The sequence below is a fragment of the Oryx dammah genome, unplaced genomic scaffold (genome assembly GCF_014754425.2).
Source record: "Oryx dammah isolate SB20612 unplaced genomic scaffold, SCBI_Odam_1.1 HiC_scaffold_770, whole genome shotgun sequence".
In the NCBI taxonomy this organism is placed as follows: Eukaryota; Metazoa; Chordata; class Mammalia; order Artiodactyla; family Bovidae; genus Oryx; species Oryx dammah.
Genome location: NW_024070918.1, coordinates 1 through 9,215, shown reverse-complemented (window position 1 = coordinate 9,215; position 9,215 = coordinate 1). Strand labels below are relative to the sequence as shown.

The 9,215-nt window shown below is 42.5% G+C and overlaps 2 long non-coding RNA genes across 2 annotated transcripts; one reads left to right on the top strand and one right to left on the bottom strand.

Annotated features, from left to right (window-relative positions):
* Positions 1–335: 335 nt before the first annotated feature.
* On the bottom strand, positions 336–8,772 carry LOC120859389. Its single transcript, XR_005720066.1, has 3 exons — positions 8,690–8,772; positions 462–468; positions 336–349 (listed from the first exon to the last, which is right to left on the bottom strand). It is a non-coding gene; the product is annotated as an uncharacterized LOC120859389 (long non-coding RNA).
* Positions 8,078–8,832, top strand: LOC120859391. Its single transcript, XR_005720067.1, has 2 exons — positions 8,078–8,108; positions 8,669–8,832. It is a non-coding gene; the product is annotated as an uncharacterized LOC120859391 (long non-coding RNA).
* Positions 8,833–9,215: the final 383 nt, after the last annotated feature.

Below are 9,215 nucleotides of genomic sequence, written 5' to 3'. Positions count from 1 at the left end.
CATTGCAACAAAAAGAATAAAATACTTAGGAATATATCTACCTAAAGAAACTAAAGACCTATATACAGAAAACTATAAAACACTGATGAAAGAAATCAAAGAGGACACTAATAGATGGAGAAATATACCATGCTCATGGATCGGAAGAATCAATATAGTGAAAATGAGTATATTACCCAAAGCAATTTACAAATTCAATGCAATCCCTATCAAGATACCGGCGATATTTTTCGCAGAACTAGAACAAATAATTTCAAGATTTGTATGGAAATACAAAAAACCACGAATAGCCAAAGCAATCTTGAGAAAGAAGAATGGAACTGGAGGAATCAATTTGCCTGACTTCAGGCTCTACTACAAAGCCACAGTCATCAAGACAGTATGGTATTGGCACAAAGACAGACATATAGATCAATGGAACAAAATAGAAAGCCCAGAGATAAATCCACATACATATGGACACTTTATCTTTGACAAAGGAGGCAAGAATATACAATGGAGTAAAGACAATCTCTTTAACAAGTGGTGCTGGGAAAACTGGTCAACCACTTGTAAAAGAATGAAACTAGATCACTTTCTAACACCGCACACAAAGATAAACTCAAAATGGATTAAAGATCTAAATGTAAGACCAGAAACTATAAAACTCTTAGAGGAGAACATAGGCAAAACACTCTCCGACATAAACCACAGCAGGATCCTCTATGATCCACCTCCCAGAATTCTGGAAATAAAAGCAAAAATAAACAAATGGGACCTAATTAAAATTAAAAGCTTCTGCACAACAAAGGAAAATATAAGCAAAGTGAAAAGACAGCCTTCCGAATGGGAGAAAATAATAGCAAATGAAGCAACTGACAAACAACTAATCTCAAAAATATACAAGCAACTCCTGCAGCTCAATTCCAGAAAAATAAACGACCCAATCAAAAAATGGGCCAAAGAACTAAATAGACATTTCTCCAAAGGAGACATACGGATGGCCAACAAACACATGAAAAGATGCTCAACATCACTCATTATTAGAGAAATGCAAATCAAAACCACAATGAGGTACCACTTCACACCAGTCAGAATGTCTGCGATCCAAAAATCTGCAAGCAATAAATGCTGGAGAGGATGTGGAGAGAAGGGAACCCTCCTACACTGTTGGTGGGAATGCAAACTAGTACAGCCACTATGGAGAACAGTGTGGAGATTCCTTAAAAAATTGCAAATAGAAATGCCTTATGACCCAGCAATCCCACTGTTGGGCATACACACAGAGGAAACCAGAATTGAAAGAGACACATGTACCCCAATGTTCATTGCAGCACTGTTTATAATAGCCAGGACATGGAAACAACCTAGATGTCCATCAGTAGATGAATGGATAAGAAAGCTGTGGTACATATACACAATGGAATATTACTCAGCCATTAAAAAGAATACATTTGAATCAGTTCTGCTGAGATGGATGAAACTGGAGCCGATTATACAGAGTGAAGTGAGCCAGAAAGAAAAACACCAATACAGTATACTAACACATATATATGGAATTTAGGAAGATGGCAATGATGACCCTGTGTGCAGGACAGCAAAAAAGACACAGATGTGTATAGCGGACTTTTGGACTCAGAGGGAGAGGGAGAGGGTGTGATGATTTGGGAGAATGGCATTGAAACATGTATAATATCATGTAAGAATCGAAATGCCAGTCTATGTCTGATGCAGGATATGACACGCTTGGGGCTGACGCGCGGGGATGACCCAGAGAGATGATGTGGGGAGGGGGGTGGGAGGGGGGCTCATGTTTGGGAACGCATGTACACCTGTGGTGGATTCATGTCAATCTATGCCAAAACCAATACAGAATTGTGAAGTAAAAATTAAAAATAAATAAATTAATTAAAAAAAAAAAAAGAAAAAAGAAAAATGCAACTTTCTAAACCTGAACCAGGAAGAAGTAGAAAATCTTAACAGACCCATCACAAGCACGGAAATTGAAACTGTGATCAGAAATCTCCCAGCAAACAAAAGCTCAGGTCCAGACGGCTTCACAGCTGAATTCTACCAAACATTTAAAGAAGAGCTAACACCTATCCTACTTAAACTCTTCCAGAAAATTGCAGAGGAAGGTAAACTTCCAAATTCATTCTATGAGGCCACCATCACCCTAATACCAAAACCTGACAAAGATGCCACAAAAAAAGAAAACTACAGGCCAATATCACTGATGAACATAGATGCAAAAATCCTTAACAAAATTCTAACAATCAGAATCCAACAACACATTAAAAAGATCATACATCATGACCAAGTGGGCTTTATCCCAGGGATGCAAGGATTCTTCAATATCTGCAAATCAATCAATGTAATACACCACATAAACAAATTGAAAAATAAAACCCATATGATTATTTCAATAGAGGCAGAGAAAGCCTTTGACAAAATTCAACATCCATTTATGATTAAAAAAAAAACTTCAGAAAGCAGGAATAGAAGGAACATACCTCAACATAATAAAAGCTATATATGACAAACCCACAGCAAACATTATCCTCAATGGTGAAAAATTGAAAGCATTTCTCCTAAAGTCAGGAACAAGACAAGGGTGCCCACTCTCAGCACTACTATTCAACAGAGTTCTGGAAGGTTTGGTCACAGCAATCAGAGCAGAAAAAGAAATAAAAGGAATCCAAATTGGAAAAGAAGAAGTAAAACTTTCACTGCTGGCAGATGACATGATCCTCTACGTAGAAAACCCTAAAGACTCCACCAGAAAATTACTAGAGCTAATCAATGAATATTGTAAAGTTGCAGGATATACAATCAACACACAGAAATCCCTTGCCTTCCTATATACTATAATGAGAAAATAGAGAAATTAAGGAAACAATTCCATTCACCATTGCAATGAAAAGAATAAAATACTTAGGAATATATTTACCTAAAGAAACAAAGTACCTATATATAGAAAACTATAAAACACTGGTGAAAGAAATCAAAGAGGACACTAATAGATGGAGAAATATACCGTGCTCGTGGATTGGAAGAATCAATATAGTGAAAACGAGTATACTACCCAAAGCAATCTATAGATTCAATTCAATCCCTATCAAGCTACGAATGGTATTTTTCACAGAGCTAGAACAAATAATTTCACAATTTGTATGGAAATACAAAAAATCTCAAATAGCCAAAGCAATCTTGAGAAAGAAGAATGGAACAGGAGGAATCAACCTGCCTCACTTCAGGCTCTACTACAAAGCCACAGTCATCAAGACAGTATGGTAAAAAAAAAAAAAAAGACAGTATGGTACTGGCACAAAGATAGAAATATAGATCAATGGAACAAAATAGAAAGCCCAGAGATAAACCCACACACCTATGGACACCTTATCTTTGACCAAGGAGGCAAGAGTATACAATGGAGAAAAGACAATCTCTTTAACAAGTGGTGCTGGGAAAACTGGTCAACCACTTGTAAAAGAATGAAACTAGAACACTTTCTAACACCATACACAAAGATAAACTCAAAATGGATTAAAGATCTAAATGTAAGACCAGAAATTATAAAACTCCTAGAGGAGAACATAAGCCAAACACTCTCCAACATAAATCCCAGCAGGATCCTGTATGAACCACCTCCCAGAGTAATGGAAATAAAAGCAAAAATAAACAAATGGGACTTTATTAAAATTAAAAGCTTCTGCATAACAAAGGAAGCTATAAGCAAGGTGAAAAGTCAGCCTTCAGAATGGGAGGAAATAATAGCAAATGAAGCAACGGACAAAAAACTAATTGCAAAAATATACAAGCAACTCCTGCAGCTCAATTCCAGAAAAATAAATGACCCAATCAAAAAATGGGCCAAAGAGCTAAACAGACATTTCTCCAAAGAAGACATACAGATGGCTAACAAACACATGAAAAGCTGCTCAAAATCACTCACTATAAGAGAAATGCAAATCAAAACCACAATGAGGTACCATTTCAAGCCAGTCAAAGTGGCTGCTATCCAAAAGTCTACAAGCAATAAATGCTGGAGAGGGTGTGGAGAAAAGGGAATCCTCTTACACTATTGGTGGGAATGCAAACTAGTACAGCCACTATGGAGAACAGTGTGGAGATTCCTTAAAACACTGGAAATAGAATTGCCATACAACGCAGCAATCCCACTGCTGGGCATACACACCAAAGAAACCAGAATTGAAAGAGACACGTGTACCCCAATGTTCATCACAGCACTGTTTATAATAGCCAGGACGTGGAAGCAACCTAGATGTCCATCAGCCAGATGAATGGATAAGAAAGCTGTGGTACATATACACAATGGAGTATTACTCAGCCATTAAAAAAAATACATTTGAATCAGTTTTAATGAGGTGAATGAAACTAGAGACTATTATACAGAGTGAAGTAAGCCAGAAAGAAAAACACCAATACAGTATATACTAACGCATATATATGGAATTTAGAAAGATGGTAATGATAACCCTGTATATGAGACAGCAAAAGAGACAGAGATGTATAGAACAGTCTTTTGGACTCTGTGGGAGAGGGCAAGGGTGGGATGATTAGGGAGGATGGCATTGAAACATGTATATTATCATATGTGAAACAAATTGCCAGTCCAGGTTCGATGCATGACACAGGATACTTGGGGCTGGTGCACTGGGATGACCCAGAGGGATGGTATGGGGAGGAGGTGGGAGGGTTGTTCAGGATGGGGAACACATGTACACCCGTGGCTGATTCATGTCAATGTATGGCAAAAAAAAACAATACAATATTGTAAAGTAATTGGCCTCCAATTAAAATAAATAAATTTACATTTTAAAAAAAGGAAATACACAAAGATAGAAAAATGAGGATGTATAGAAGAGTATTTATTAATTAAAGTGCACTATGACTTTATCACTTTAGTTATGAGATTTTGAGATAGCTAATTAACTTCTCTGTAACACATGTTTCTTCATTCTGAAAACAGAGATAATGATAGTACTTTATTCAAATGGTCTTCCTGTAGAGATTAAATGGGTTCATCCAGGAAAAATACCTTAAATGTTATTATTTTTTTAATCATTGCTGTGATAATCTATAGAAATGACACATGAGCCAAAACCTTGAGGCCTGGAGAAGAAATTCCTAATATAAGAATGTAAATTCCATAAAGACAACAGATAGCATTGACATTGTCCATTTGTTGTTCAGCCACCAAGTCTTACCCAACTCTTTGTGACCCCATGGCCCGCAGCACACCAGCCCTGTCCTTGTCCATACACATTCCATATAACGTCCACACAAGAGAGAGGCTAAAGTGGGACATGTGAAGAGACTTCTCCACCTTTGTTCACTGTCAACCTACTTCCCTGCAGGCCTGTGTTGGGTGAGATTGTCATCCTGGCCCTCAAATTGGTCCTCCAGTCTAGTGTCAGCATTGAACCTGATAAAGAGCCTGATATCGCCAAGGTGGTCATGGAAGAATGAGGGAACGATCAACACAGCATCTCTTTCACTTTGCTGGGTAGATCAGGTCCTGCAGATTGTCCCCAAATCATCATCCACCCACTAGGAAATTCTACAAATGAGATCTTAAAAACTGAATCCTCTCCATTTAAACTGCTGATCTTTAGTAACCCACCAAATCTACATCTTAAACTGTGTGCTTGAATGAACATGTTTAGCCCAGGGAAGAGGATGGAAGGAGAAAGGCTGATCCTGCTCCTGGCTGGGAGAGGAGAAAAGGTCTGGAAGCTGAAGGCTGGAGCACGTTGGTCTTGGCAAGGAACAAGGCTGAGCCGTGAGCAGAGGTCAGAGCATCCTCCCTCAACAAGATATCTGAGCATAGGTTTGCCTACAGAACTGCAAAGCAAAAGATTGGCCCTGCAGCCTACCAGCACTTGGAAAGACTGACATGTGAGTCCAAATGCCTGAGCCCCGCTGGACCCTGCCTAGCCTATAGCACCAGGGAAATCACCGACCTTTATCAGTTTCCTTTCTTCTCCAGGTGCATTGGACTGCTCGGTGGGGTTGTGGACTTTGCAATCAACTTCATGAATGAGCTGTTGTCCCTGGTAATGCACTACAAGGTGAATTGTCCACTCCTGGGGGTGCAGAGCCAGGCCTGGTGAGGGGAAGTGTGACTTTTCCTGGCTGAGCTGTACTCTCAGGGACCTTCCTTTCTGAGAGACCATCTTCCTTGGGGTGGTCAGTTGTTCCCTGCCCCCCTTCACTCAGCATGGCCTGGGAGATGAGCAGGGGACTGACATTAGCTGAAATCAATGGTCTACATTTGAAATGTTTACCATAACCACAGACTGCCAGTAGGACTTTCACTAATATTCCTTCATTCCACACAATTTTAATTCATTTAAATACAAAAACTATACACATCATAGTTCAGATTCACATGTATCATATAAAAAAACCATAGGTACCATGTGCCCCAAATTCCAAATATTCTATATTAGTCATTCTGGAAGGAGGCTGGGAATCTGGATTTATATTATTTAAAATCCTCCATGTTGTTCTGTGATTTACTGAACTTGAGTCACTGCTCAAAGCATGTTCCTCAGACCAGCAGCACTGACCTCCCATGGAAACTCATTAGAAATGCAGACTCTTAGGCCCTACCCCAGACCTGCTCAATAATTTGTATTTTAACAGCATCTTCAGGGAATTGTAGATGCACAAAACTGTGAAAAACACAAAAACACTTCTCTATCGTTCCCTGGGCCCCATTTCACTCTATAAAGTTTCACGTTCAAGAGGTCAAGGTTTCTAAGGGAATAGTGCTTGGAATATTAAATCTCTAGATTCTTTAAGGTTCTAGGATTCTAATAGTCTGAGGTTTCAGGATCCTAGTGACCTCTGGCTCTCAGATTTGGACCCTAGGCTCAAACTGTTCTAGAATCCTAAGGGTCAGAAGTTCTGAGGGCCCCAGTACTGAGCATCTCTGTGGACGGCAAACAGGGTGCTCACAGCAGGTGCTCATCAGTCCTCTTCCTTCTCCCATCTCTCCTCTCCCTCCTCAGCTGCTGAACTGTTTCCTTCCTTCCCTCTCTGCATTTCTCTCTATGTGTCGCTCTCTTTCCCTGGCTCCTTGTGACCCTCAGCTGTGCCCATGAGTCTGCAGTTACCTTGAAAGCCTGGATGTGGATTATGTTAAGAACCACAAGGCTAAGTCACAGCCTGGAAAAGTAGTGAGGGCGCTCCCTCTGCAGCCTTACAGGAGAGGGCACCCCACTCTAGCCTGCAGCACAGGCAGGTCTGGTCTGGGGATCCTGGAGAAGCTGCAGACCCTTCCTTGTGAGCAGGTCAGAAAACTGTGGCCAGAGGGGCCCCTGCAGACTGATGGCCTCTGTGGGCCTCTGAGAGCTTCTACTGCCCTCCTTTGTCACACTGGCAGAACCTGCTGCCCAGAACGATGTGACAAAGAGGAGGGGCCTGATCTGGGCTCAAATCTTGGATGTTCTCTTAGCAACTATGAGTTTGGGGTCAACTGGCTCTACCTCTCTGAGCCTTGGTTTCCTCCCAAGTGAAAAGAATTCATAAATGCTGCAGATCTGATGAGTGTATTTAAAGAGTGAGCAGAAAGTGCTTAATACCCAGTAGGAATTGTTAATAAACACGGCCCCTTCTTATGAGGAGCTGTGGTTTGACCTCCATCCCCTGGAGACTCTCCTTGACCTGGGTCTCTGAAAAGACTGGGGCTGATGAGGCTGGGGCCAACAGAATGGGGTGAGTAACAGTGTCAGGGTCCTGGAGGCAGTTCTTCTAGAAAATATCCACAGACCCAGTTCCTTGGGTGATCGCTCTGTTCTTCTCATGTACTCTCTCATTGGCTCCTTGCAATGACCCTGTGGGGATAGATAATGTTATCACACCCATTTTACAGATGAACTAACTGAGGGTCAGAGAGATCAAGTGATATGCAAGAGGTCCCCTGGCTGTCAAGTCTGACCCACTGGAGAGTTTCAGCCACTGGTGTCTGATTTCTATTCAGCTTTCAGTGCTGGGGCCTGAGAACTGCTACTTGTTTGTCCCTTCAGAAGAAGTTTATAAACTCCAACTGGAAACTCCATAGAACAGATGAGGAAAACCTCTGTGATGCCTACCTGCTAGTGAAGATGAGCTCTGAGCCCTGGGCTGACGGAGGATGAGACCCTCCAGGAACACACACAGGGGCCCGTGGATAAGCAGCCTAGCTTGGCTCCTCTCCTGTCTCTAGTGGCAGACTGAGCCCTGATTTCGGTCACAGACCGGGTCCTGACCCTTAATCACACCCCCAGACGGCACTTGGTTCTGCCCCTGCCTAAGCCCGGAACAGTCGAACTGAGCTTTGGCTCCACTCTTGACTGAGCTCTGACACTGGTCATGGATAGTGACCTGACCTGTGTCTCAGTCTGATCCATGAACCTGATCAAACGCTGAGCCCCAAACCATGACTCATCATGGTCCTTGATCATTCTTTTCACATTAGCCATTGTTGCTAAGGTGAGGGTGTGAGGAGGGGTCAGTGCCAGCTGCCAGAGAAAGACCCAAACCACAGGTGCCAGTCCCTCCCTGAGCCTCAGAGCTTGCAGGGTTTGGGGGGGAAACACTCCTGCAGCCGTGCCTCGTGAACGCAGGAGCCAGTAAGGGCCCTGGGGTGTCCATGCCTCACACTGGGGTTGTCTTCCAGACTGGTTCCCAGGGACGTGACTGAATCTCTATACCATCTCCCTCTGGGACGGTCAGTGCTGCCACCATCCCCCAGGAGTGACAACTGAACCCAGTCAAAGGACGCTCTCAGATACTCCTCCTCGCAGTCACGACACCCTATGCTCGTCACCCTCACCCCAGCAATAAAAAAACCATGTCTGTACATGCAGTGTGGTCTGCTGCACTCCTTCCATTGGGATTTCAGAGAAGGCGAGGTATGGGCAATCAGGGCAGCGGACACCTGGATCCAAAGCTGGCAACACTTTGGTAGACCGTGTCTTCCTCCTCCAACCTGATGCCTACTCGAGTGTCTCACAACCACACTGGAAACGACACGTATCACAGCCACAGGAGAGCTTAGAGGTCATCATTTTCACCTCTTTGCTGAAAAGTCTAGGGAGACGGTGGCCCGGGCGAATGGCTTAGCACTGCAGGTGCACTTCACCATTGGTGCTCACGACAACCCACAGAGTAGGCATGGGAAACCGCATTTTCCAGTTGAGGATACTGAGGTTCAGGGAAGGGAG